This window comes from Triturus cristatus, chromosome 3_1 (genome assembly GCF_964204655.1).
Source record: "Triturus cristatus chromosome 3_1, aTriCri1.1, whole genome shotgun sequence".
Classification (NCBI taxonomy): domain Eukaryota; kingdom Metazoa; phylum Chordata; class Amphibia; order Caudata; family Salamandridae; genus Triturus; species Triturus cristatus.
The window spans coordinates 350,619,373-350,646,728 of NC_140583.1; the positions used below are offsets into that span (position 1 = coordinate 350,619,373).

A 27,356-nucleotide genomic window follows, 5' to 3' on the forward strand; every position below is an offset into this window, starting at 1 on the left:
TACAATTTCTTGCAAAATCCAAAAATGTACTCCTCTGTTAATCTAAAGAGGAAGCTAAAATCAAAAATTCTAGAAGTTGTGCAAAACTATGAGAAGATTCTTGGATTAATTGACCCTTGGAGGGAGGCCATTCCTACAAAAATGATATGTACTTGTTTTTCAGGAAGCTTTTGTAGCTCCTCCCGTATAGATTTTTCCTTACTTTCAAAGGCCCTGGTTTTTAACAAATCTTACTCAATGGTTTTTCGGACCATGCAATGATTGGTTTAGAGTTTGAGATTGGGAAAGCCTCGGTTCAACCCCGATGGTGGGTTCTTAACAAACAGTACTTACAAGAGGGAGGCTGGGTGCAATTATCTAAAGGTGAGATACTGGAGTTCCTGGCAATAAATCATGGGTCCGCCTCTCCCAGCACTGTATGGGATGCCTTAAAGGCATACATCAGAGGGCTGGGGATAGGCAAAGATCTGGAAAACATCAAAAGGGATAAATTACAAAAACAAACCCTAGAAAGAAATGTCCAGCAAAGCTATGAATAGTTTTTAAGAAGTTAATCTCTGTTAAATTACAGAAAATTGAATAAGGCTAAACAGGCGATGATCAAGGCATATTATTTAAAATGCGAAGTTTTAAACCGCACCTACACTCAAAATGTTTATGAAGAGAGTAACTTTATGGGAAGATTTTTAGCTTGGCAGGCCCGCGATCAAACTGACAATATTTGGATTGATATCCTGAAATGCCCTGGCAATAGATGTAAGGATTCCATAAGGGTAGGGGAAATTATGTTGGATCTTTATAGACTGATTTATACACAATGTCAATCAGTAGACAAAGAATCGCTAGATAGATTTTTAGTGAAACATAGTATCCCAATCCTATCTGAAGTTGAAGGGCCGAATATAACAATCTCCCAAACTGTAAAGCCTGTGATCCAGATGGATTATCAACAGAATATTTTTAAACCTTTGTAGACGTTTTAGTGGAATATATTTTGTTGGTTGCCAATACAATGCTAGAGGGTGGTCTTATACCAGCGTCATGTTATAAAGGGAAAGTAGTAAGCTTTTTTAAAAAGGGTAAGATGAGAAGGATGCAAATTCATAACGTCTATTTATATTATTAAATATTGATTATAAAATCATCACAAAACCGTTAGCTAATTGGTTTAACTTAATAGCATCCAAGTTAATCCATCCAGATCAGGATGGTTTTATCACTGGGAGGCAGCTCGGGACAAATACTCATTATCTGGACGTAGCATTTAGGCTATTTTGCAACTAATGATACATCTGCCTTAGTGCTTCTGTTAGATGCAGAAAAAGCATTCGAACTCGTGGTCTGGGAAACACTCATTTGTATTTTGTCCAGATTCGGTATTCCACCCCAGATAACGGGGTTGATACAAAGGATGGATTGTAAAGTAGAAGCCAACATCATTGTAAATGCAGTAGAGGTGGGGAAAATAGAGGTTTTGTGTGGAACCCGACCGTGGTGTCCACTATCCCCTATTTTATTTGCATTTTTTATTGAACTATTGGCAATAGTGATCAGAGACAACATCAATATCCATCCCCCTTTGCCACAGATGGGGAAGATAAACTTTACGCCGCTAGATTATGTTAATCCTCAACAGTAGTAAAGAGGCCCAAGAGAAGGTTCTCAAGACCCTTGCACAGTATGAGAGACTGGGAGGCTATAAAATCAATAAGCAGAAAACAAAATAATATTGTGTGGATGCAACCCAGAGGTCTTGCATTCAGACATAGCCTCATGTGTGAACCCATTCCCGAAAAGATATCTGGATATTTGATATTTATCACGGATCGAGGACCTATACGATCTCAATTTTCCCCAGCTTCTATTAAAAATACAAGACCTATTCTTTCAATGGAATTCTCTCTCTTTAACCATTCTGGGGTGGGTCACCTTGATTAAAATGTCTATTCTCCTGTTGTTACATTTTTTGTTTTGGGCCATCCCATGTGTCTTAATATCGTCTTTTTTTTAGAAAGGTAGAGTCCTACCAGGACTCAGACAGATTACCATAGCCCAGTACAGGGGTGCAGGAGTTCATTTTCCTACCTAGGCTTACGGTTGATGATGTAGGGAGGGTGTGTCGGATCCTCTGGTAATTTGATAATTTGTGTATTTATGATGCATGGTGATTCTTGTGTTTCCTCCCACTAACCTAACTGCTGCATTTCCAGCCCTGATGTTATGATATGTGTGGTTATATGCATTGTAATGACAGGATAGTGTTTTCATGACGTGTGCAACATATATGTCTTTATCCTATTGCACTAACTGTGATGGTTTGACAGTTGCCTAGTTGGCAAATTGATTATTGATTTTTGTGGTTTTGGTCTATGTTTTTATGCAATACAGATGCATATTTTATATATTACTGTGTGATGTCTCTTTAGTAGTGTATTTATTGTGTCACTGGTGTATGTGTGTGTTGCGCAAATACACATTGCCTCTGGGATAAGCCTGACTGCTGTGCCAAGGTACCATGGGGATGAGCAGGAGTTATTTTGGGTGTGTAACACCCTTACCCTAACTAGAGTGGTGGGTTCTGCCTGGCTTAGTTGCATGCCCTAGCCAACCAGAAACCCCGTTTCTAGCAGAGGAGGAGGCTCTGATGTGGAGTGGAGGCTGTTCCACCCTTTAGAAGCAATATAAGAGAACATGTGTCTTCCTGATCTGGTTCTGTTTATGCATGAGATATGTGTGAGTAGGAATCCTGCAAAGCGGAGGTGTCTTGGTGATTGAAGGAAGTGGATGCGACTGTTCAGTTAGGTGGGGCCTACATTATGTAGTGTCTTGAATGTAAGTGTGAGGAGTTTGCAATGAGCGCATTCTTGTATCAGGAACCAATGGATCTCCCTGCGGTGTGGAGTGGTGTGTGTTTTGTGTGCAAGGTTGAGGATTTCTGGCTGATGAAGTCTGAATGGTTTGTAGCATTTTAGTGAGTTACTTGGTAATCCCTACATAGAGGGAGTTTCTATAGTCCACCTTTTTGTGACTAGGGCATGAATGACAGTTTTTCTGGTGTTGCTTGAAGATTTTCCTCAGCATCTTGAGGTTCTAGAAGCAGGATGCAGTGCTGGCATTGGCTTATGCAGTTATGTCCAGTTTGCTGTTGATGAATTTTCCGAGGTTCTTAGTTTGAGTGCTGGGTCTTACCCCAAGTTGGGCTGACCACCACTTGGAGTCCCATTGTGAGGTGTTCTTGTGATTCGGTTTTCTAAACTTCAAATAAACCCCTATCCACACTAACCATTTATTCACATTTTGTGTGTGATATACACCTCTTCTGTGTAGGATTGTAATTTGCATAGTACACTTTAATATTTGTGTAATTGGTGCAAAACAAGATCTCGGAAATGGCACATGTGGTTGCGCATCTGCAGATGAGAATCTGAAACTCTGTAAACTTGTAAGGTTTATACATTTCCACAAACTGCATATGTCTCTTGAGTTCCTTCTCAATGGCAGCACATCCTTTATTCGAATGAAAACTGCTGCTTTCGCTCGCACTTAGAGATCGGTCCTGTTCTATGTTCCCTTTTCGTTGCAAATGCTTCAGCATTCATAAAGCGCATTTTATAGAAAGTAAGCGCTATCCAAATTTCCCGGTACAATACATCTTCACTGAGCAGTTGCAACATTTCAACCTGTTAATGTTGAACTGTAATCAGCATAGGCACCCTACTGACAAGCCGTATGGCCATACTTTGCATTCGTTTTTTTTTATTTGTGTAAACGTATATGCCACACTGTTGTTTTGGGTAAAGCTTACAAACCACAATGGAGTATTACTATTACTAAATATAGAAATATGTACATGAGGTCATGCCAGAATTGTAAAAGTTATGAGCACAGAGTTGAATTGCTTTTGTATTAATATTTTATAGCGCGTATGCTGCCGCCACCTTCAGAAGCCAGCATTTTTTTTAAACGTATCAATTTTATTTTAGTTTTGTGTGCTTGCAGAAAAAATAAAACCAAAAACACTTGCACCGGAGACAATTGCTTGCCAAAGTCATATCTTTTGGCTTTGCCAAAGCTTGTTAGGTTTGGCAACAAACAGGTGCAGACATCTGCCAGTCGACAGTAAACACAACACACATCATCCAACATACAGAGAGGGGCTTTGAATCAGTGCCCTCCAGCCGGTGGCTTCCTTGATTGAACCTCCTTCCGGCACTGGATCGATGGGTTTCTCGTCACATTCTGTTATCAGACACCGCATTTCCCGGATGTTCACGTTTCCCATGGAGATTTTGAATCGACACGAGGGGCCCACATTAGTAACAGTGTACAGGCGCTGAGCACGAGCCAGCATGACCCTAGTTAGAGGGTATGAAGTGTGCACGTGCTGGCAAGGTGCTGAACATGTATTGTGGGTGGCTGCTTGCCTCCTCCATCCTTGAGGCGTTTCTGGTTTGGCACAGCGAGAACGGCTGTTCCACAGAAATGGGTGCTGTCTCCGTCAGAGGAGCTCCGCCTGATCCTACATAGACTAATCTATTTGACCCCCTCTGTGGAGAAGAATATAGAGTTTGCAGCTAAGGCGTGAGTCAGATCTTTTCACCTCAGCAATGTCCTCCCTTCCCTCTGACAGCGGAGGCTTGACATCTCTGTCAGTCGCAGGCAGGCAGCAACACTCCGAAAGGATTTGCTTGTGATGTGACGGCCATGTGTTTTCCGTGAAGCCAGTGACCCTTGCCACTGTCCCCAAGCAGGAGCTGGTCGCTCCTAGTCAGCCTCTTGTTAGACTCCATACAGCTTCTCTGATCGCTGCCACTTTCCTCACTTCTACCTGGTGTTCTCTGTTCTCTCAACAGAGAAGCCTAGAAATGAATGGGCAAGAGAAGTGGCTTTCTCTTGAATCCAGTAGTTGCGGTGGTGGTTCATCCGCAAGCGGGATACTCAAGTTTCTATTATGAACGGTGATTTGTAACTAAAAGCTAATAGATTATTTAATACAAAGTGAATACAACTTTGTTCACGCGCTGCATGCCAACAATTTCAGGGCCGTCTTCCGCACTCCACGCCTCCCCTTTCCTCTCGTGGGCTCTCGCACTCATGGGGCCAGGGCTTCTCTCACCACCCATCGGCTCCCCAATAATAGTGCGTGAGGCTGCAGAATAGGGTGAGGGCTGGGTTTCTGCAAAACCCCGGTTGGTGTGCTAGGAAGGTAGGAAGGCAGCCTCTAAGGAGGGAACTCGTATGATTCCCTTTTCTGTAACATAACTATTAACAGGCAAGCTTACTCATCTTTTATTGTTTATTCCCACTGAAGCGATGATTTATTTCGGCTTTTCTTATGCAATTGCCCTGCAGTTTCCATGCAAGCACTGCTACTGTACAGTGCGCTCTTCCTGTCACCTCCGAGGAGCTGATGAGCTGCGTCGCTTCCCCCATGCAGTCAGTGGCTGGTTCCCCTCAGTCAGCCCCTTGTTGCCCCCGAGCAGAGCTTCTCATAGCTCTGGCACTCTCTTCAGGCTGCCAGTGGACTGCCATGTCCCCTTCTCTTCTCTTACTCTTGATCCCACTCTGACTCCTGTGCGTGCATATTCATAATCCTACATAATCCTATATTTATTTATACTTACTCTATCTTATTCCTGTTTTCATTCCTACTTACTGCTGTTCTTTTTACTATTTGTTCCCACTCTTACTTCTTGGTACTCCTACTCCCATTTCTAGACGAGCCTCTTATTCCTACTTACTTGTACCTTCTCCTACTCTTTCACTGGGTATGTCCACTCTAACTCCTGCTCCTGTTCTTAGCCGTGCTTATTTCTGCATTACGTCTATTTACTCATATACATGTTCCTACGTACACTTACTTATACTCCTACTGTGTTTACTCCTGCTCTTATTTCGACAGCTACTTGCACACCTACCACTGCTTTCACCTAGTCTTTTTCATACTCTTAAACGTACTCCTACTAGTATTCCTTCTTATGCCTACTCTCACTTTAACTCGTTTGTCAACGCATTTTTGCTTATGTCTACTCCCTGCTCCACCTATTTCCATTTGTTCCTATTCTTATGCTTATATACATCCATCAGAATGGGCCCCACCTGGCAGCAAATGTGGAGGCTTCCTAGGATATAAATGTGTCTCCTGCTGGAGAGCAATGTCTTTCTTGAGTCTGTTGGGCAATTTTACACTCTGAATTCCAAGTAATCCTTCTGTTGTCATTTGTACCTATCCAACCCTACTCACCTAGTCCCAAAGTAATGCTGTATGGTCTATAATCACATTCCTACTTAAGATGAATGAATAGAAGATTGTCTCAATTCACGGTGATCTAACAAAGTGGATATATCCCCCATACACCTCCCGCATTCTTTCACCAGCCATCAGTGCTTCAACCCAACAATCCCTGTAACCACCATTTCAAACAGAGCAGCATACACATGGAGGCGTGTCTGGCTGCCCACTGCCATCTCCTAGTGTTAAAAGAAACTTGCATATTGAGAGGCAAGCGGTTAATTGATAATTGATCAAAACTGATAGTACTCACAGTATAGACTGAAGTATAACCTTACAACATATTTCAACTTGGGCATCATATCTTTATATCTTGCATTTAGCTATTCCACAGTTCAACATGTGTTCGTCCGCATTATCAGTTATTTATAACTACATTTGGTTATTTTTCCTCATGGACCGTTTATATCACTGGGCATTCCTTGCTTTCCTCGTCCATCACAGGCATTCAGTGGAGACATTGCTGCTTTCTTGGTAATATGTTTGTAAGAGTAGCTTCGGGTTGAGTGAAGAGGTGGGTTTGGTCCTCGTACGTGACCTGTAGTTTCGCTGGGTAGAGAATAGAAAACGTCACCCCTCTTCCATTTAAGTCTCTAAATCACAGCAACGGTTCGTTTTTCCTTCTGTACATTTTATGTAAAGTATTGGAACATAAAAGCAGTAATTCCTTGGTACTTTAGTTTGCCTTTATCTCTTGTCGTTTGTCTTGTCAACTAAAGGACAAGGTCCCTATCTCTATGGTTTAGAAATCTGCCAATTGTTTAATGTGAAAGGGCATCTGGTGGTGGTCCTGATGCAGTGCTGCTGGAAAGATGTCAGAGTGGAGGTACTGGCATCTATATTACATCACCGAACTCATAGGGACTGTGAAAAATCCAATTGTCGCACAAATAACTAGCATTAGCAAAGCCTATAGGTCTTGCTTTGGCTGCCAACCTTTTAGCAATTCTTATTTTAGGTAAGAGTGCATAAGAGAAAGAAGGTAAAGAGAAAGAAATAAGGAAAGAAAGAAAAAAGAAAGAACGAAAAACAGGAAGAAGGAAGGAAGAAAGGAAGGAAGAAGGACAGATAGGTTTGACAGGATAAATAGATCACACAGATGAGCTTATACTCAGAGTTCATGTGAGCTGATGTAAAACTGCAGCGGTCAAATAAACATAGGCAAGCCGAAAGGTATTTACAACAGCATTAGCAGGAGATGGGATCTGATAAAGCTGTAATGTGCCCTATGCCTACATCAAAAGTATCCCACTATCACATTCTAATATCGAATTCTTTCATTTACAAACAAAAACTCATTTCAAGTTTACGTTTATACATCACGCATAGAATAAATGCAAATGTTGTAGTAGTTAATCATATTTAGATGTTATAAGCCCATAAAATGAACTAAACAAGCGCTGACTTAACTTAGTCTAACCTTGACACCATATTAAAGGAGACCCCACGTTAAAATTGAAAGGCCTGTTTTCAACGTGGAGCAGTTGCTTGTACAAAATGTTTTTATCTTTTGCTGCTAGTGTTGTAATTTTCCAGAAGCCTTCTGTTATTGAAAAGGGGGAAACAGCCTTTACCATGAAGCATTTTCTACGCATTACGTTTACAACGATACACTTACCTCGTAAACGTCTTCACAACGCGTAATGCTTCAACGACCATCTTCACCACGCAAGCAACGTCATCATGGAACAACGTCATCCTAATCCGAAAAAAAGCATCAGTCCGTTTTCAGTGGCGGCGGAGACCTGCGGAAAACGGAAAAAAGAGAAGAAAGGGGGCTTGGGGGGGTCTCCCCCCCAAAAAAAGAAAAAGCGGAGTAAAGGTAAAAACGAGGTAACGGCAAAGCGTGGAAAACACATTCCGTTGTAACGCATGCGTGGGAAAGGCATGCGTTGCAACGGAATCCGTAGTAACGACATATATTCTTGAAAAGGCATTTAATTTGTATTTGACAACTGTTGGAAAGTGTATTATTAGTAGGGGCAAATGTATATCTGCCACTGGCAATAAGGCCACTAACACAGTATAGGGCTCAGAATAGGCCTTAGAAAATTATTCCTATACTCAACCCTTGGTAGCTTGGCTGTGAGCAGGCAGGTTTTACTTCAAAGACAGGTATGTAAAGCATTTAAAAACATCAATTCAGTAAATAATTAAGACACAATATATAATGCACAATAAAAATTTAACACCAATTTATTAAATTAGGAAATATTTGTATCCTTAAAATGACACCAAAATGACAAACATCCAATGTAGGAACCCGGAGATATGAATTTTCAAAGACTTAGCACCATCTAGCACATAGAAATCCATAGCAATAGATGGCCACAATAGACCGGGTCAAAGTCAAAGTTTCAGGCCGATCACGGTGGAGCCCTGGGCAGCTACCCCTTGCGGTAGGTCAAAGGTTTTACCTTCCGACTTAGAAAACGTTCTGGAGCTTTTCTGCCCTGGGTCTCTCGAAGACCTCAGCCAGTCGGGATTTGGTGAGGTTTCGCCAGATTGCCTTGCGACGAGCTCCCAGTAAAACTTGGAGTCAGACCTCCGGAGCATTTCAGCAGGACAAACCAAGGATCCAGGCCGACACGCTGTTGACTGCAGGCGGCTTGACTTTCGCGGTTGCTCCCGGTCACCTTTTCTTCCTTCGGACTTAGAAACGTTTAAGAGATTTTTCTCGCGGGGTCCCTCGATGCCCTTCACCAGGCAAGATTTAGTAAGGGTTTTGCCGGCCTCAGATCTTTCCTATGGGAGACCCTGGTGGTACCTTATATGTCGCAAAATTGTAGGTTATTCATTTCTAAGTGCCCCAAACACCAAAGTCGAGTTTAGGCACAATTGACTTTTTAAAAACAGTCCTGTAATACAGGGCTACTTTTAAACTTATTACAGGCTCAGCAGTGCACACATACAGAAAGGGCTGCTGGCCTATAAACAGCCATGCCCTATTATATACTAGGGACTGAGAGGTAGTTTCAGTCCCCCTGCCCTGTTATGCACTAGATCCTTATAGGTTAGTTCATGCCAATCACAGGGGTACCCCAACACATAGTGTACCCTAGTGTTTGCAGGTGTTTTCACTGTATTCTAAATGTGTCTCCTTCAGCATGGTACTGGCCCTGGGCCTGGTTAGGCATATCCCAAGGTCAGTCAGAGTCAGTTACCACCAGTACCAGTCTGCAAAATGTTGGGGGGTGCCCAGGGCGACTTTCCAACAACAACTGACAAAGAGGTCAATGACTAGCTTCTGTAGACCATTGTGCAAATGTGAGAAGATGGGTAGTTCCCCTATTCCCAAGAAGTTGCTAAAATTCTATTGGACTATGTGGTCAGAGGAAAAATACACGTGTTACCGTCTAGAATGTTGTGTGTTATATTAGTACATATCCTAGAGCAGAGGGGGACATCTCTCACTCCCATTTGTTGGAGACTCGTCACCAAGTTTCTTTATACCTCTCTACATGGGAGGCTGTGTAGCCTATTCCCTGATGCCAGCTGATTTACAGCTGATTATACTTTCTACCTTATTATGCAAAGGTTTCATGCTTCTGCATTGATTCTCTCATCAAAACTCCTTATTGGGTGTCTGAACCGATACCTTATTCCATTTTACTCCAATTTGATTTATATTAGGTAACTTTGTTTATGGAACACAGTGGTTGCATTAATACACATTAACTGTGAATCTAACCAATATTGTGTATTTCCTTATATTGAAATATTGATTATTGGACTATATTAGCTTTTAATGCTGATACTTAGAAGACTAATACTTATTTAATAAATAATGAAAACGAAAGAATTGTAAATAAAACCCTTTATCTCACACAAGCTCTCTTTACTGACTGTACTACAAGTCTTTAATGATTTTATTATTATGTGCTATATGACCAGTGGTGGGGGGTTATTTAATGATTACAAAGAAAGTTTCAGATATATAAAATCCCACTCCATCAACATCAGGCCCTAAACACAGAGACAACAATAAAGTAATTATAAAGTAAAAACCGAAAACACTGGTACAGGAGGGAACCAACTCGCATCTGGATGTGCTCCTTGTGAAAGAGCAAAATGCAGTCACTCAAAGTGAAGTTAAACAGTGGTTTAAGTAGGCTGCCCCATGTTGTATGCTGTAGTGAGCAGAATGAAAATGTGAATTACACAACAGACCAATGGATAAAGAGAGGTGGCTGAAAGCTCCATTAAGTAAGCATATTATACATATAATTATACATATAAATGTAAACATTTTAGAAAAATCTAAAGGTATTAGTTCAGGCCAGACCTAACAAGTGTAGCAAATGAGTCTTGCCAATTCAACCATAGAGTGTTATGGGTGTAGTATGCAGCTGGTAGCGCATTTTAAAGCACTCTTTCGCAAATATATTTTTAAAGCACAGTGTGGTAGAACAGCAGCATTTTCCTGCTAGCACATTGTCCATTGAAAATGCTACTAATTTTGCACAGAGATATAGTTTAACTGATTAAAATCTGTATACAGAGCACAAAGAACAATATGTGGAAATCAAGTTTCATTGAATGTTTGTCAATTGCATATTACCAGGCATAGTGTTTTGTTTTGATTTCCTCCCATTAAAATCTTTGTTTCCATCACATGTCAGCTTTAAAGAAAAGTGCTTCATATGAGCTTGCCTGACTGCTCATATAGTTTCAAATATATGTTCAATTCAATTAAAGGTATTTAAATTTTGTTTGTGCGTTATTAAAAAATGATGTCCTACAGCCTTCCTTTTCACAACAACAGGATTGCCATATAGTTTCACTTTACAAAATCCTCTCACTGTGCAGTCAGAGAAAAAAAAGGAAACACCAATTTAATGTTAAATAATGAGAAGCAATTTGTCAGTAGACTTAGTCTAGCATTTGACCTGTCTTTAAGGGCATCTTTATTGCTCATTCACCTTTGGAATTCCATGGTTATTTAGGGGGTGCTGCAGCACCCTGCCTCCTACTTCCAGCATCTATGTCTGCTGCTGTAGTTACATGGTCTTGTTCCATAACAAAGGCCTCTGGAAGTTGGTTTCATATTCTCATTAAATATTTTAACCTTTTCTGTTGCTGAATGTGAGGACATTCTTCTTGTTCAGATTTTGCAGCCTAATAGGGAACTCAGAAAGGACTATCTATAGGCTATTTTCAACCCTGTCAGCCATTCAGTCTTACACTTCTTGGAATTAATGACATTTGTTCTCTTACCTCTCCATCATTCCCTTTTCTTCTTAAAGTAAACTAGTTCTCATCTAGACCCTTCCACTGGTTGTCATGGGACTGGATCCTTGGTCGCATACCCATGATATGAAATGCTTCTGGATGACGTTATTTTTTCTATGAACTGAAAAAGCGTTATCCCACCGGCTAATGTCCCCCGGTTGCACAGCTGCCCTCCCGATGGAGGTTGATCCAATTTAGTTCAACAGGTAAACACTTGGTTGAAGTCAAAATGAAATTTTATTCTACACCATAGTAGAGAATGAACTTCAAATTTTTCAAAGATAAAGTGTCGTCATAGACATAGGTGGGTCAACATATTCAACCCCAATTGGTCAATTAGAAGAAAGCCAATGCATTTCGGGTGGACCCTTTGTCAGGGGAAGTTAGATCGCCATCTTGGAGTGTTATTTGATGCCACAATGGACTTACCCTCTTCCTCATCTGTCCAATGCAAAACCAGAGTGACCCATCCTACCTCAATTTCCACAGTGCCTACACCCTCATGAGATCACTTCTAATGTGCAAATGAGTATACTATAAAACTGTACTTGCGAGTCTCCAAAAGTGAGCATCTGACAATTTGTGTGCTTTTCGGTTCACATCTACATCAATCCACAACCACCTATGAAAAAATGACTGGCTCTTTGAAAGCTAAAGATGTTAATTCAAGGTCTTTGATCTTAAAGTCAGGCCCTGACCTACGTTGTTTTTACTAGAAACCGTCACCCTTGCCAAACACGTTCAGGTTTACACAGCTCTGATACACTGCACGGCCTCACTGTTCTTAATCTCCCTCAATGCAACCCAACTATGTATTATTCCCGCCTCGATTCCCTTTTCAAATGAGGGCTCTTGGACTCAACTCAGGCTATACCTGCTTACTCTCATTGGAGGGTTAGCTGCAACTGGATCCACCATAACCCAGTGTCCTGTCCTTTCCAGCACTCAAAAAAGCTCAAACTAAAATATACTATTACATGAATTATTACTAATAATATTCATTAATCTTAACTCGCTACCCAAATTACCATTAACTTAAGATCTTCCTATAGCCACCCCCCACAAATTCCTCTATGTGCTGTTGAATTACTCTGTAAAGCATTTCTTATTGAATTTCTGTTCTTAAATAAATGGAAAGGACAAATCATAATTCTCAGAAGCATAGCCCAGCACGTATTTAACGGAATGGTGTGGTCTTTGCTGCTACAGGTATCTCTTAGTGTGCGCTGTATTTAATATTTGTCACCCCCCCCCCATTGTCGCCCTGTTACCTATCACAATATAATTTCAGACAGTTGCAGAGGGTGAAACCCCAGAAGTCAAGAAAGTAGAGGCATCTGCAGCATTACCTTAACCAGTAAGTAATACTTACAACCTATAAGTATAAATAAACACTGTAAAACGAAACAAGTATAAACAAATACCGTGCTGTTAGTTTTAATCATGTACAATATCTAACTGTTGCCAGAAATATTATATGACTTGTATATCTGGAAGAGAGTACTAGAGGGGTGTGAGGTGTACAGCTCTCTGTTGTAAACATATGATACAGCTGAAAGATTATTTACAGTTGAAGAAGCCGATGACCTGTTAGACTTGGCATCCTTGGCCTGGTTTCCCCTGACTTTTTGCCTCTACCTCCTGTATTTTTGACTGTATGCTGGATTTCATTTTTGCTGGCTTTGATACTTACGGCACTTTGCCACTACTGATTAGTGTCAAAATGCAAGTTCTCCCTGTATAAAGTGTTATTGTGATTGTTTAACCATAATTGGTATATTTGATTGACCAGGTAAGTCCATAGAAAAGTGCACTGTGTGTGCCTAGAGCCTGAAACACTACTAGTGGGCCTGCAGCACTGATTGTGCCACTGACACAAGTAGCCCTGTAAATCTGTCTCAGACCTGCCACTGCAGTGTCTGTGCACGCAGTTTTAAACTGCCATACTGATTGGCAAGTGAAACCACTTACCAGGCGCCAACCTTCCCTTTTCTTACATGTAAGGCAACCATCATGTAGGCCAAAGATACCCTGATGGGCAGGGTGCAGAGTATGTAAAAGGTAGGACATGTGATGGTGTGTTTTACATGTCCTGATAGTGAAATACTGCCAATTTCCTTTTTCACTATGGAAAGGATATCTATCCCATAGGCTAACATAGGAGTTGTTTTGTTACATCTTAGAAGAATAAGTTTGCATTGGGACCAGATAGAGAAATGGCATTTGGACTCTCTGAACTCAGAATTTACTAACACATCTTTTTAGGGAGATGATTTTTAAATTGTGCGTTGAAAATGCCACTTTTTGAAAGTAGTAAACATAAGGAGATGATGGACAGAGCTCTGAAACTTTTCAATGTTTGTATTGTTGCAGCATTCCATCCATCATTTGTTCTTTTTGCTCTTGTCACCTTAAGTGGGAAGGGGATGCCCAGACGTAGGTTGCATGCTCACTGGGCTATTGGTTTCAAGCTAGCCTTGCTGATGAGGGGTGCTGCCCTCAAACCAGTCCCAGAATTCTCGTTTCCGATCCAGGGAGGATCAGGCTTGGCAGTCCGGCTGGACTGTTCCCATGAGGAACAGGGTCAAAACTGATTTTCATATTGAGGAGAAGATGTAGCCTTACGGCTAGAGCGGTCGACCTCAAAGCTGGGCAACCGGATTTGAGTCTCAGCAACGATGCTCACCATCCTGTGATTTTGGGCAAATGGCTTAATCTCCCCGTGCCTAACAAAAATTAATGTGTTCATCTGTAACGAAACTGGTGCTCATGCAAAGCGATCTTATATCTTCGGGTCTAGTTCGCACTATATAAAACAAAAACAAAACAATTATTATGTCTGGGTCCAAACTAGGGTGTTGTGGTGAGCAAATGAACGATGGCTTAAACCCAGATCTTTGTGACTGGGGGTGGATGTTTGCATTGTTTCAGATTTCCGTCCATCATTTGTTCTGTTTACTTTGAAAAAGTAGGCATTTTCTTGTTTAACCATTCTGTGTGCCTCTGCTATTTTGTGTATTGACTGTCTGGTTTTGGAGTGACAGGAGCTGGGAATGTGCATTCACTGTAGACAGCCACAAGGAGGATTGAGGTGTGTCCTGCCTTTCCTGGGTGACTCATAGCTGGGGTGAATAGACCTTTACTGCATATAGAGCGGTGGGAGGAGTTTCCCCTGCACCTGAATAGGCTGTGTCTCCTTTGCACAATGCTGTCTCCACCTCCTGGTCATGCTGCAACAAAGAAGACAGAACTGGTTTAGACTGGACTCAGAGACACTTGCCACAAAGAGAACAAAGAGAAAATGGGGTATAAGTTTTGGATCTTAAACCCTAATAATGAGAGCACTTCCGGACTGAAGAGGAACCTCTGCCAAGGAGAAGAGCTGGAGAGCTGTAAGGAGGAATACTGCCTCTTTGCTGTGTGTGCTTTGTTGGGTTGGCCTGCAGTTGCTGCTTCTGGGAAGAGGGCAAAGACTGGAAATTTGCTCTGATCCTGCTTGAAAAAAAATCTGCAAGGGCTTGTATGCGCTTGCCTCCTGTTCTATAGTCTCAGGGCCACAAAGACTTCACCTGCAACCCACTGACCAACACCTGAACTCCTCTGTGGACTCCTGCATTCAAAAGAGTGCCAATTCCAGTTCCTGAGCCCTGAGAATTGTGTGGTTTGTACTGCAAAGCAAGAAACACAAATCAGACGCCGTCAGCGATGCCGCCAGTGATGCCATAACCTGCTCCGAGGCCAGGGGAATCACAAGTCAAGTGCATGATACGCCGCCCCTTCTGCTCCGCAGCTCTGATGCCCTTCAATGCCTGCCGATGCCTGCAGTTATCAGCGTTCCTGACGCCAGCACTTGCACTAATGCCATCACCGCCAGCGCCTGCTCCCGTTATCGCAGAGCTGATACCTGATGAGGGTGACTTCACAAACTCTTTGACTTTGCATCGCCCCTCCAGAACCGAAGCCTCACTGCCGACACCGCCTAACTTCCTCTGTCTTGGTTTCGAAGCCTCACCTCCTCACAGACTCAACACCTCACCTCCCCCCCGGCAACCAGGGACCTGACTTTGTCTTGACGTGGGCATCATCCATAGACTTCATTTCCAATATACTGTTATTTGGGGGTCCTTGCGGCTCCGTGCCCGACGCACGCACCTCGGGATCGCCGCCGTACTTTGGACTTTTTTGCCTGTCACAATGTCGTAATAGCCCCAGGTGTGGCTATTTTGTTTCTACAAGTTCTATTTTTGAAATGACTATTCTAAAGTCATAATTTGATACATGTAGGGTGGATTTTTGTTGTTTTGGTCTTATTTTGTTTAGATAAAGATACTTTATTTTTCTAAAATGGTGTGGTGTCCATTTGTGGTGTTAGTACTGTGTTACTGTGTGTTTGGATACACATACTTTACACATTGCCTTAGGGATGAGCCTCTCTGCTCATGCCAAGCTACTAAGGGGGTGAGCAGGAGTTATCTAAAGTGTGTAACTCCCTTACCCTGACTAGAAGCAAGGGTCCCTACTTGGACAAAGGTGCATACCTCTGTCAACTAGAGTCCCCCATTTCTAACATGACCTAGGAGTCATGGTACCCTTATCAGAAGAGGATTATTTGGACTCATCATGAAGTCTTGGCTGTTGTAACCCTGACAAAGAATAGCAGGAGTTATTATCAAACGGAGTACAATGGAGAAAGTAGTGTACCCCCTTCAGGATGGATAACCTGCCTATTGTGGTGATGAGGTGTAATGCAAGGTGCGGAAACCTCCGTACCTATCACTCAGCACACCGTTGTGATGTCCCTAAGGCTTCTTCCAATGATATAACTGTATCACTAATAGAAAATCTCTTTCATGTAATCAATGCGATACTCATTTTATTCATTTCATAATTGTTATGAATTAAACAGTCTTCTTCAACGTAATTGTATCAATTGAACATAGAACCAGATGCAATCACAACATAAACAAAATGTGCAAATCATATGTTAAGTGTGCAACTTTTGACTTATACAAAATCTTGACAAAGACCCAATGCATTTTGGGTACAACCCTTCGTCAAGGGCAAAACGTGTCAATATTGTAGAATTCTGCTCACATACTTTCAAGGTGGTGATGAGACATGTTTTGTTGACTATCTGGAAAGGTTTCATGGTTGTGTGATTCTGCTCGTCGGTATTGTGCTGGTGTGTTTTGTGGAGCACTCACCAAATATTTTCGTACTTCGATGAAGATTCTTCTTGTGGTAGCATGTTGGTTCTCTCCATATCATGAGATAGGAGAAACCCCCTGTTGTACATAGTTTTACACTAACTTATGTGATTTTGCCCCAATAGATTAGAAGATTTGTGAAAACGATGAAGAGTAGAAACAATGCAATGTACAGATATATCAAGTACTGTCTCTGGATGTGCTGCCACATAAGAACCTATATTGTTATGTGAGGCACATTTGCACGTTTTACCATTTCATGAAACTATTGTATGTCTTTTTATTGGCGATCAGTTAATCAAAACATGAGTCGGTAGCCTAAAACTGGAAATCAATTTACCAGTTGAGCTACTTCCTCTTTTCTGAAATGCTACTTATTAGATTTTTGTTTCATAGTCCATTTCCTTCTTTCTTTTCCAGTAATTCGCCGCAGCCTAATCCATGACTGGTAATGATGAATCATTCCCCTTGACACCATTCTGCTCTTCTTCTTTTCTAAGATGTTTACAAAAAATATTATCATTAATATTAAAACTATAAAATCATAGGAATATTACTATTATATCTGATTACTCCACAATATGACATGCACAAGATCCACTTTAATCTATAGAAGATCTCAGAAATGTGGAAACAGATTTTTTAACATGCAATTAAGATGTATTTTTTGAGGTTTTTAATTGAATTTTAATTAGTTTCGTTCTAATATGAGATTTGTGAATAGAGAGTTGCCTGTTTCTGTGTTTGTATGTGTGTCTCATCTGTAGCTGTGAAACAGATGTGGCGCATTGAAATGGCTCTCATAGGGATTTTGACAACAATCAAGTCTGGGAGATTCTCCGTTATTTGTGCTTGTTAAACACTCATATGCATGCACTACCCCTCACAGTCCCTGTAGGTAGACACAGTTGCAATTATGAAGTAATCATTTCTTATTTATGTTTTCCTCTAATTGGGAGAAACAGTTTCAATCCTGAAGCCAACATCTGGATATTGTAAAATTGTTCCTCTATTGTTCCCACTTATTCATCTACTTTGCGTGTTACATTTTCGTGAGAGAGAAGGAATAGATACTCTTCTATCAAAATTGAGGCAGGGGCAGCTGGTATTAAGGGGAGAAGTGAGTGCTCCCCACTAACAATAAACAAAAAAAACACAGCGTCGCTTCAAAATACTTTGTTGCAGATCCGGACTGGCCGTAGCGGACATCGGGCATTTTCTCGGGTGGCTGGAGAAGTGTGGGCAGGTTTTACAGATCTTGTGGGTTCCATACGATCTCCTATGCAGATGATACACAGGTGATAGTCCCCATTGGGAAGACCCTGCTTTGACCAGAGAAAAATTAAAGGGCTGCATGCAAAAAATCGCTACCTGGATGAGCAAGAACTTTTTACAACTGAACTCTAGTAAAACTGAGATCTTGCTATTCGGCAAAGCTGAGGAGCTATGGTCCACGGAGTGGTGGCCAGAAGAATTAGGGGAAGCCCCCATTCCAAAAAAATGTGCAAAGGACCTGGGTGTGGTGATTGATGACAAACTCTCGATGGAGGAGCACGTAAAAATCACCTCAGGCAAGTGCTTCGGCATAATGCGCATACAAAGAAAAGTCTTTCCCTGGATCCCCCTTCACACCAGGAAAGTTCTCATTCAGGCACTTCTAGTCAGCAGACTAGACTATGGGAACTCTCTACTGGTAGAGATCAGAGAAGATCTGTTATCACGGCTGCAGGTTGTACAAAACATGGCAGCACGCCTGGCCCTAAACAAGCCGCCACGAACCCCATCACTACCTCTATTACGGCACCTTCATTGGCTTCCTATTAGGAAAAGATCAATTTTTAAACCCCTGTGCCTGGTATTCAGAGCCCTACATGGACTCGGACCGACATATTTAACTGAGAAGATGCAATGGTACTCTCCAGGGCGCCTCCTGAGATCTAGCAGTCAAAGGCTACTCTACACCTGCAGAATCAGAAAAACCAAGAGGGGAGGGAGGGCATTTTCTCATCTAGCCCCCGCCCACTGGAACAGCCTACCAGACGAGCTGCGTGCATGTCCTAACCTGTCACAATTCAAGAAGCTTCTTAAGACGTGGCTGTTTTGTTAGAGCTCTACTCTTCCGGTACGGTAGTCTGCCTCCCAGGCGCCGAGAGATCCCCTAGGGGATGATTCGTTGCCCCCTACAAATATTAAATTAAATTAAGCTGAAACTCATTTTATTAACAACTGAAAAAGTGAACACAGCTGCGCAGGTGCCGCCTGGCCGAGAGATTACTCGCCCTGGATGTGCAAGGCAGTGTTGTGTCATCAGGGTGATGGGATCTGCATTTTTCAATGCCGTTGTATGTGCTTCATTGTGGGTGTTAAAGCCCTGCTACCTCGGCGTGGTTCACTTAGTGCCAGATACAAAAGAGGCAGGGCTGATTAGGTGTCAGCAAACATACGAGCCCCTCCCCAACCTCATGCTGGTATGCTTTTGTTTCAAAGAGGACGGGCTGGAGGAGGGCCCGCAGTGTACTTGGGTGTCAATACACATGAGGGAAGAGGTAACGGGTGAAGCCCATTTTGTTCTGTGCAGAGTGCAACTTTATCTTAACATGGTGAGCTTTGCTCTTGCCAAAATTGCTGCCTCGAGCACAGGATTCCACAAGCATCAGTGCTGCCCAGTGCCCACCCTCTTGAAGCTGCAAATGCCTTCGTAGATTGAGGCCAGGCTGCAGCCCCAGCCCGCATGCCTCCATTGATTTGCTGGCTGCCTCATGAGAGAAGTCTAAACTGGGTAGGTAAAATGCCAGCTAGCAGTTAAAATGTTGCGTACTTTCAGAAAAAAGTCAAAATCAGGCAGCAATTAAACAAGTCTGTGCGGTTTACATGGACATATGCAAAGTAATTGTGTTGTTGTTTGTTGTGTAATTGCACTGTACCAGCTCTCTTATCTATATCCAAGGGATTGATATACATTGATTAGTGAAAGTTCGAGAGTCAAATGTACTATGCTGATGCGTAGTGGCACACTGGTCTCTTGTACTGAAACAAAATGAAGGAATGACTGCTGGATCGAGACAGACCCATGTCTTTATCTTCTGCCATCCGAAGTGAGTCAATGTCCTGGCCTCCGTGCACCTTTGCAAAGACATTGAAAGGAAAGCATGAGTATGAGTGCAGGGTGAGTGGGGACACTGAGTGCAGGGTGGGTTGTGAGCAGGGTGAGGATGGCCACTGTATTTGTGCGGGGTGAGTTGGGACCACAGCCGGACTGAAAACCCAAACTGGCCCTAGCAAACAGCTCGGCCGGCCCTGGGGGTTGAGGGGGATTTGCTAGTTTGAAGCACCACTCCTGCCTCACCGCTGCAGCTTTTGTTACAGGGGGACGATATTTTAGCTATGCTGCAAAACTGGTCGCCGGTAACAAAAAACGGCCCTCAGGTGTCCAAAACTGCCCCCACCTTGGCGGCCCAACCGGTGAAAAACCCAGTGCTTGCTACAGCTAGTCCGGCCCTGGTGGGGATGCTGTAGGAGTAAAAGGTGAGTGGGGACTCTGTATGAGTGTAGGGTGGGTGGTGTGCCTTAATGAGCACAGGGTGATTGATGTGCCTATATTAGTTAAAGGTGAGTGGTGTGCCTTTATGAGTGCAGGGTGAATGGGGACGCTATATGAGTGCAAGGTGAGTGGTCTGTTTGTATGCGTGGGGATGGTGTATGAGTGCTGTGTGAGTGGTGTTCTTGTATGAGTGCAGAGTGAATGAGGATGCTGTATCTGAGTGCAGGGTGAGCGGTGTTCCTGTATGAGTGCAGGGTGAACAATGTGTGTGTATGAGTGCATGGTGAGCAGTGTGTCTGAATGAGTGTAGGTTGAGTAATGAGAGTGAGTGTCCACTGGTTGTATGGGGACACTGTATGAGTGCAGGGTGAGTGGGGATGCTGTAATAGTGCAGAGAGAGTGGTGTACCTATATGAGTGCAAAGTGAATGAGGATGCTGTATGAGTGCAAGGTGACCATTGTTACTGTATGAGGGCAGGGTGACCAATGTGCCTGTATTATTAGTGCTGGGTGAGCTGTGTGCCTTTATGAGTGCAGGGTGAGGGGGGACACTGTATGAGTGCAGGGTGAGTGGTGTGCCTATATGAGTACAGAGTGAATGAGGGCAGGGTGAGTGGTGTTCCAATATGAATGCATGGTTAAAATGGGCCTTCATGAGTGCGGGGTGAGCAGTGTGCCTGTATGAGTGCAGGTTGAGCAATGAGAGTGAAAGTCCACTGGTTGTGTGGGAACATGCTTACACTGTATGAGAGCAGGGTGAGTGGGGATGCTGTAAGAGTGCAATGTGAGTGGGACACAGTATGAGGGCTGGACGGGTGGTGTGCCTGTATGAGGGCAGGGTGAGTGGGGTGCCTGTATTAATGCAGGGGGAGCAGTGTGCCTTTATGAGTGCAGGGTGAGTGGTGTGTTCGTATGAGTGGGGATGTTGTATAAGTGCAGTGTGTGTGAAGTGCGTACATGAGTGCAGGGTGAGTGGGGACACTGTATGAGTGCAGGGTGAGTGATGTGCCTATATGAGTGCAGACTGAGTGAGGATGCTGTATTAGGGCAGGGTGAGCAATGTGCATGTATGAGTGCAGGGTGAGGAGTGTGCCTGTATGAGCGCAGGGTGAGCAAGGAGAGTGAGAGTCAACTGGTTGTGTGGGGACACTGTATGAGTGCAAGGTGAAGGGTTTGCCTGTGTCAGTGTTGAGTGGGCAGTATGCATGTGTGAGTGTAACTGTGGGGTCGAGAGGGGTAATGTTTGTGAATGTAGGGTGTGTAATGGGTCCACGTGTGAGCAGAGAGTTGCAAATCTGTGAGTCCATTTGCTTTTTTTTTAATGTTAGCAAACTTTACTGAAAGATATAATGAAAATACTTCATTTACATCTATTATTTCTCAAATTCTCTTACGAGGGGAGAACCCCCTGCATCCTGCACTTGTGTCTGATTCAAGATCGCTCACACTTTATATTCAACTCACAGCTTTCTGCCCTACCATTTTTAAAATGTACCAGCTGCTACTGCGTTGAGACATACATGTATGTAAGAGATGAGGTATACACGTGACATAAGATGAAGACAGAGACTCCACTGAGAACCAACGTAGTGGCAGAGCGATTCAAGTTCTGGTTATTGTTGTGGGAGGATTCACAAAAATTACTGCTAGAGCTAAGGAAACAAATCTACCCATATGTAAAATCTGCTGCTACTAAATTAATTGAACTGTGAACCTGCAGTGGGCCTGTGACAGCATGTGTACTTAGAGGCAAAGCCATTACATTCCCACCCCAATTCTGGGCATGAAAATGTGGTTCTATCCATAAACATGCACAAACCTGTTAGGACAATACACTACAATGCACTCTCTTCTCTGATAACTTCACCTCCTGCATGACCAAGATGGCCAACTGGATGAGGGAGACACGAACAAAACAGAGATCCTGGTATTCATATACAAGAGCTCCCTATGGCACTCTCCTTGTTGGCCATTCAAACCTGGCCCCACGCCCACCTTCGCAAACCACGCCTGCAACCTTACCATTATTCTAGACAACAAACTCATGATGAATAAACAGGTTAATGCTGTGGTCACATCCTGCTGCCTCTTTCTCAGAATGCTTCACAAGATTCTCAAATGGCTCCCCATGCACATGGGATGCTGGTTCACCCAGGTCCTCATAACCAGTAGATTTGTCTACTGCAACACGCTCTACATCAGCATCTTCAACCAGCTCACTCAAAGATTCCAGACAATCCAAAACAACAGCCACCAGACTCATCCTGTCCCGAGGAGTGCTCACATCACTCCCTACCTCACTGAGCTACACTTGCTACCCACCCAGAAACATTACCAATTCAAACTTCTCATCCATGCCACAAAGATGTCCACAACACCGGACCAGCATACCTCATCAACCGACTTTATCTCTACCATCCATCCAGACATTTACACACAATCTCCCTCTCCCTCGCACATGTCCTGCATTCGCTGCAGCAAGTTAGAAGGGCACTCCTTCCTCATCACCACCAAGATGTCAAAAGGACTTCCTCAACACATCTGAAAAGCTATTTCGCTCCTTAACTTCAACAAGAAACAGAAGCCCTGCTTTTTAAAGTAAGAGCTCTGCCCTACCTATATTCCTGCTCCAGCTACTTGATACCCTAACGGGTGATAGGCTGGGCCACACAAATCAACCTAACATAACATTTCTTGGGTGACCTATGTGCAGGTGCTGAAAGCTAGACATTAGTAGGTCCCCTATGACCATAACCACAACCACGCTGCCCTTGTGAGCAAATGCATAACAGTAGCAGCCATGCATGAGGCATGAGCTGCTTTTTTGGTCTGGCCTTTGAAACCGCTTCAGTTGTCTCACCAGACTATTGTTTCTAGAAAATATATATATATATAATATATAGATACATATAGGGTCTTTTTGTCAGTGGTCTTCATCTATTGGTTTGTTAAACTGTCTTTTATTCTTTATTCCACCCAAAAAGATATCTTTTCCTTTTCAAAGAATGTTATGTTTTTTCTTGTGCATTTGCGAAGGTCTTGCAGCTTCAAATATCCAGCCTCCAGTGGCGGCACTGCTACCGATTGCTGTAGCAACCTTAGTATTGATTTCCCCATTTAATCAGACACTTGGCCAACAAGACGGCCTGTGTGGGTCTCATTCTCTTTAATCCTGTATTCTGCACCAATCGGAGACGTGACACGTAGCTCACACGCGGGGTGTGTGTTTTCAGTAGTGACATGGCTGGTTTGTCCATTCGTTTCTTTTTTTTTTTTTTTTATATATGTAAGATCTCCATAGCTTAACTTTGAAAAGGAACCACGATCCGTTTGTCAGTTTGCCATTTTATTTTAAACGCACTTTTCCGCAGATCAGAAGGCATTTAGATGTTCGTCAGACACCCAAATGAATACGCAAATGAGTTTTAATCATTTTTAATACCCAAATAAGTCAATCATTTTATGTGGTATTTCTACATTCCAAAGGTGAAATCGGCAAAACATTTTTAACTTTCTGAAAAGTGTTGATTTTGCTTTTCCCAAGCTCCTGGCAGCTCCTCGCATTCTGCTATTGGCTGGCCCTCCACTTCAGCCTGCAGTCCTGCTACGGCCCTGCTATGTTCACTGCGGTAGCCTTGCTAGCCACATCACTTTTGAACCACGACAAAGATTTCCCCCCAACAGCCATGGAGAGCCGAAACAAAATGATCACCTTTAGTATTATTTTCAAAAACAGGGACAGGTTTGTAATTTGGTGCAGGGGCAATTTATGCTGCAGTTTTTTGTCATTATGATCATGGTTCGATTCCTAGCTGCATGCTCAACTTTTTTTTTTTAAATCCACTATTTTATTCATAAAAATTTCTCAACAGCTTTCCTTAAAACTGAAGCAATGATCAGTTTAACATATCATTCTTAATGTTGTTCCAGCTTTAAGAAGCATATGAATGTAGGCAGTGCTAAATTTGAGGCGGTGGTTTCCGATGCACAGCACCGGCACTTATGACAGCCTGCCACACGGTGGGCTGTTTGCCTGATTTAGAGTCAGCACAACAACAGTTGTTTACTAATACAATATACTTAAGAAATGACTATTACCTGCCACCCATGCTAATCTTATAGCCTTGTGGGCCTGGGATAGTCTGAATTGTCACACTGTAGGAGTGCGATGGTTGGTAGCTGGTTTGGTACCTTCACTGGCAGCGCTGCAGGTGCAATGGGTGATGTAGGCTGCCGTGGCCTCCTGATGAGGGCCTGGCACTTTATTTTTTACAAATTTAGTACTCAATACAGGTCATTGCACGCCGGGCACCAAAAAGAATTCACCCGCTTTAGCCGGGTTTTTACCATGTGAACTCCACATTAGCATGGAGCTTTGTGGCATGTATATTTGCAATCTACAAGAGCCCACTTCAATCCCATTCGATGTATTCCAATATTTTAACAGACTTAGGGCCAGATGCACCAAAGGCTTTTCCCATTCTGTGTCTGGGAAAATGTGTTCATGCAAATGGCCCGTAGTCAATAATTGATTCTGAAAATGATGCCATCTCCCCTCTCAGTGGTATCATATTTCATGAAAAGGGTTGGTATTTAAGCAATTGACCCCATATAGCAGCTCACCGTGAGCACGAATTTAACAACAATTAAAAAAGAGTTAACAAACTGTTACTCCTTGTTTATGCTTACCCCCCAGGAAGAACGAGCCCTTTAGCCTCTGCGTTTTTCGTATTGTTGTGGTTTTAAAGCATGTGCCACATTATCCATTATTCACTGTTTAATTTGCAGATTTCAGCAACAGCTTTTATTAAAATGACCAAGCAGTGAATGAATACTGTCAGCGAATGTGCTGCATCACGCTGCCTAACTTCCCTTATCGTCTTGCATAGTTAAGTGAACCCTACCACATTCATTTGCCCTTTTATGCTGCAAAATTCAAGTTGCTCTGCTCTCACATTCTTTACAATGACCTTTGTTATTACGACTACGAAAGGCAACTTTCAGTTACAAGGAACTTTTTAGTTGTGTAGCATTTCCTACTGCAGGCTTTCACGTTATATACTGCTAATTATGGCTCTTTGTTTATCTTGCACCATTGCTGTAAGATTAACAATGAATGGTTATTCCACCTAGTTATTGATAAAGGTTACATATAAAATTATAGTGCATTTCAGAATGAATACATTTATATAATGTATCAATTCTAGACATATGGATGCCTAGATAAAATCCTGAAACTGCAAAGCCAGACCTATTAGCTTTGCCAACGTTTGTAAATGCATTGAGCACTGGGTGGCAAGTACTGTATCGGCATTCGCTGCTGGGCTCTCCCATTCCACCAAGCATTAAACATTAAGCTGTGCGCTAAACCTGTAGCTCCTTTTCCACCGCTTGCTGCCCAAAGCCTAGCAGCAAAAAGGCTCACATATATAGCTTTACAAATTGTTTTCAGCAGGCAAAAAGGAACAAATTCATTAACACAATATGCATGCCAGCGACTGCTCCTCCGTTATGGCGGAGGAGTGTTGCCCCACTGCTCTAAGAGCAGTGCAAAGGAAAAATTAAATGATAATAACAAAACATTATTATCATTTAATTTTCCGTCTGGCTGCAAGTTCCATGTTAGGGTGGGGCGGGGCTGGGGGCGGGTGACGTAAGAAGGATGAGCAGTGGTTGCTGCACCATAGGTGCGCATGACGGTTTGGCATGCCGTTTTGGGCCGGCCAAACTGTCATGCGCACTTAGCATGTTCTCTGCTGGCTATATTACACAGCCTGGGAAGAGAACATGCACAGCCTCCGACTCCCTCCCAGACCGCCGAACCACAGTGCTCAGACTAATCAAAATGCTGCCGTCATGCTGGTGACAGCAGCTTTGTGATTGGCTAAGGGAGTCTGGGAGCCTGGGTGCTTCCGGAAGGCAGGATACAGCGAGGACGGAGGAGAAACGGCAGGTGACAACCAGCAGGTAAGTTGTCGTTCTTATTATTTTCTAACCCCCCCACTTTTCCCCCACCATGTACCCCCTTCCAGCCGCCACTGATGCATGTCTCGTGCAGGCTGGTGCTCTAGGGGGCTCCTTGCTGTGCATTGAGGGGGGAAATTATTGCAGTCCCAATGTGAAACCAGTTTAGATCAACTAGCCCAATGCAAAGTAACCAAATTACTCCCTCGGGTATATACATTTCTGTTATTTTATTGCGTGGGTTGTACACAGCGTATTCAAGAGCATCATGGACTATAAAATCACAATCTGTGGAATATTAAACAACAAATAAAGCCGAAAGAGCCAAAATGTCAGAAATGTTGCCACATGAATTTACATGAATAATGACGTCTATCGTTCTTTCAGAAATTCAATTATTATACATATTTTACCTAAAAAATTAATAGCGATATTCTGCAAATTAGCAATAAGAGTGGGTTCATTTCTGGAGTATCCTGTCTCACCTCTTTCATGGCTGTAAGGTAATATACAAGCTTGCAGGGTGCTAACTGAAAGCTAACAGTCAAGCCTAGATGCAAGAAGTAGCTTAGATTTCACTTTATTGGATCCGGAAATCGTATTTCTCTTACTGTACGTCACAGTATGTTCTGTCTTACATTTCCCCATTAATAACATCCATGCAAACAGTTCTCCAATCCATTAGTAATCTTTTGATGCTGATGCTGCAAGTAAGGGAAACAAAACTTCCTTCCAATTTATCATTCAATTAGCTGATGTGCAATTAATTATTCCACGTGTGTGTGTGTGGTGCAGAGGAACATCTTATCATAAGCGTCACACTTCCTGGAATGTGTGCACATCACTGCACAGTTGATTGTAGCGACGTTCCTTATTTTTTTTCTAGATAAAATTGTTTTCAGGTAGGTTTTGCTTGCTTATCTTCAGCCTGCTTCCCTCACCTGGGTTAATTGCTCTCAGACTGGCATTTTCTGACATTTCTTTCAGATTCGATAAAGATAAGCAAGAGAGTGCACCAGCTCTAACTTCTGTCGATTCTTAATGTGTTTTAGTTGAGGCATTGTTACTGAATGCAGAGTTAATGTGAGCTTTGTTTTAATCTCAGACCATGATTCTGTAT

At 42.7% G+C, this 27,356-nt stretch overlaps 1 protein-coding gene across 3 annotated transcripts in view; it reads left to right on the plus strand.

The window, feature by feature from the left end:
* ENTREP2 (endosomal transmembrane epsin interactor 2) overlaps window positions 1-27,356 on the plus strand; it is a 1,789,361-nt gene that overhangs the window by 720,180 nt on the left and 1,041,825 nt on the right. The window contains exon 1 of one of the 3 annotated variants that reach the window (XM_085644082.1): window positions 17,164-17,179. The exons of the other annotated variants lie outside the window; for them this stretch is intronic. The gene's annotated coding sequence lies outside the window, so the exon portion shown is untranslated. Of the gene's footprint in view, window positions 1-17,163; window positions 17,180-27,356 lie in introns of those variants that run through there. 3 annotated transcript variants of the gene reach the window in all.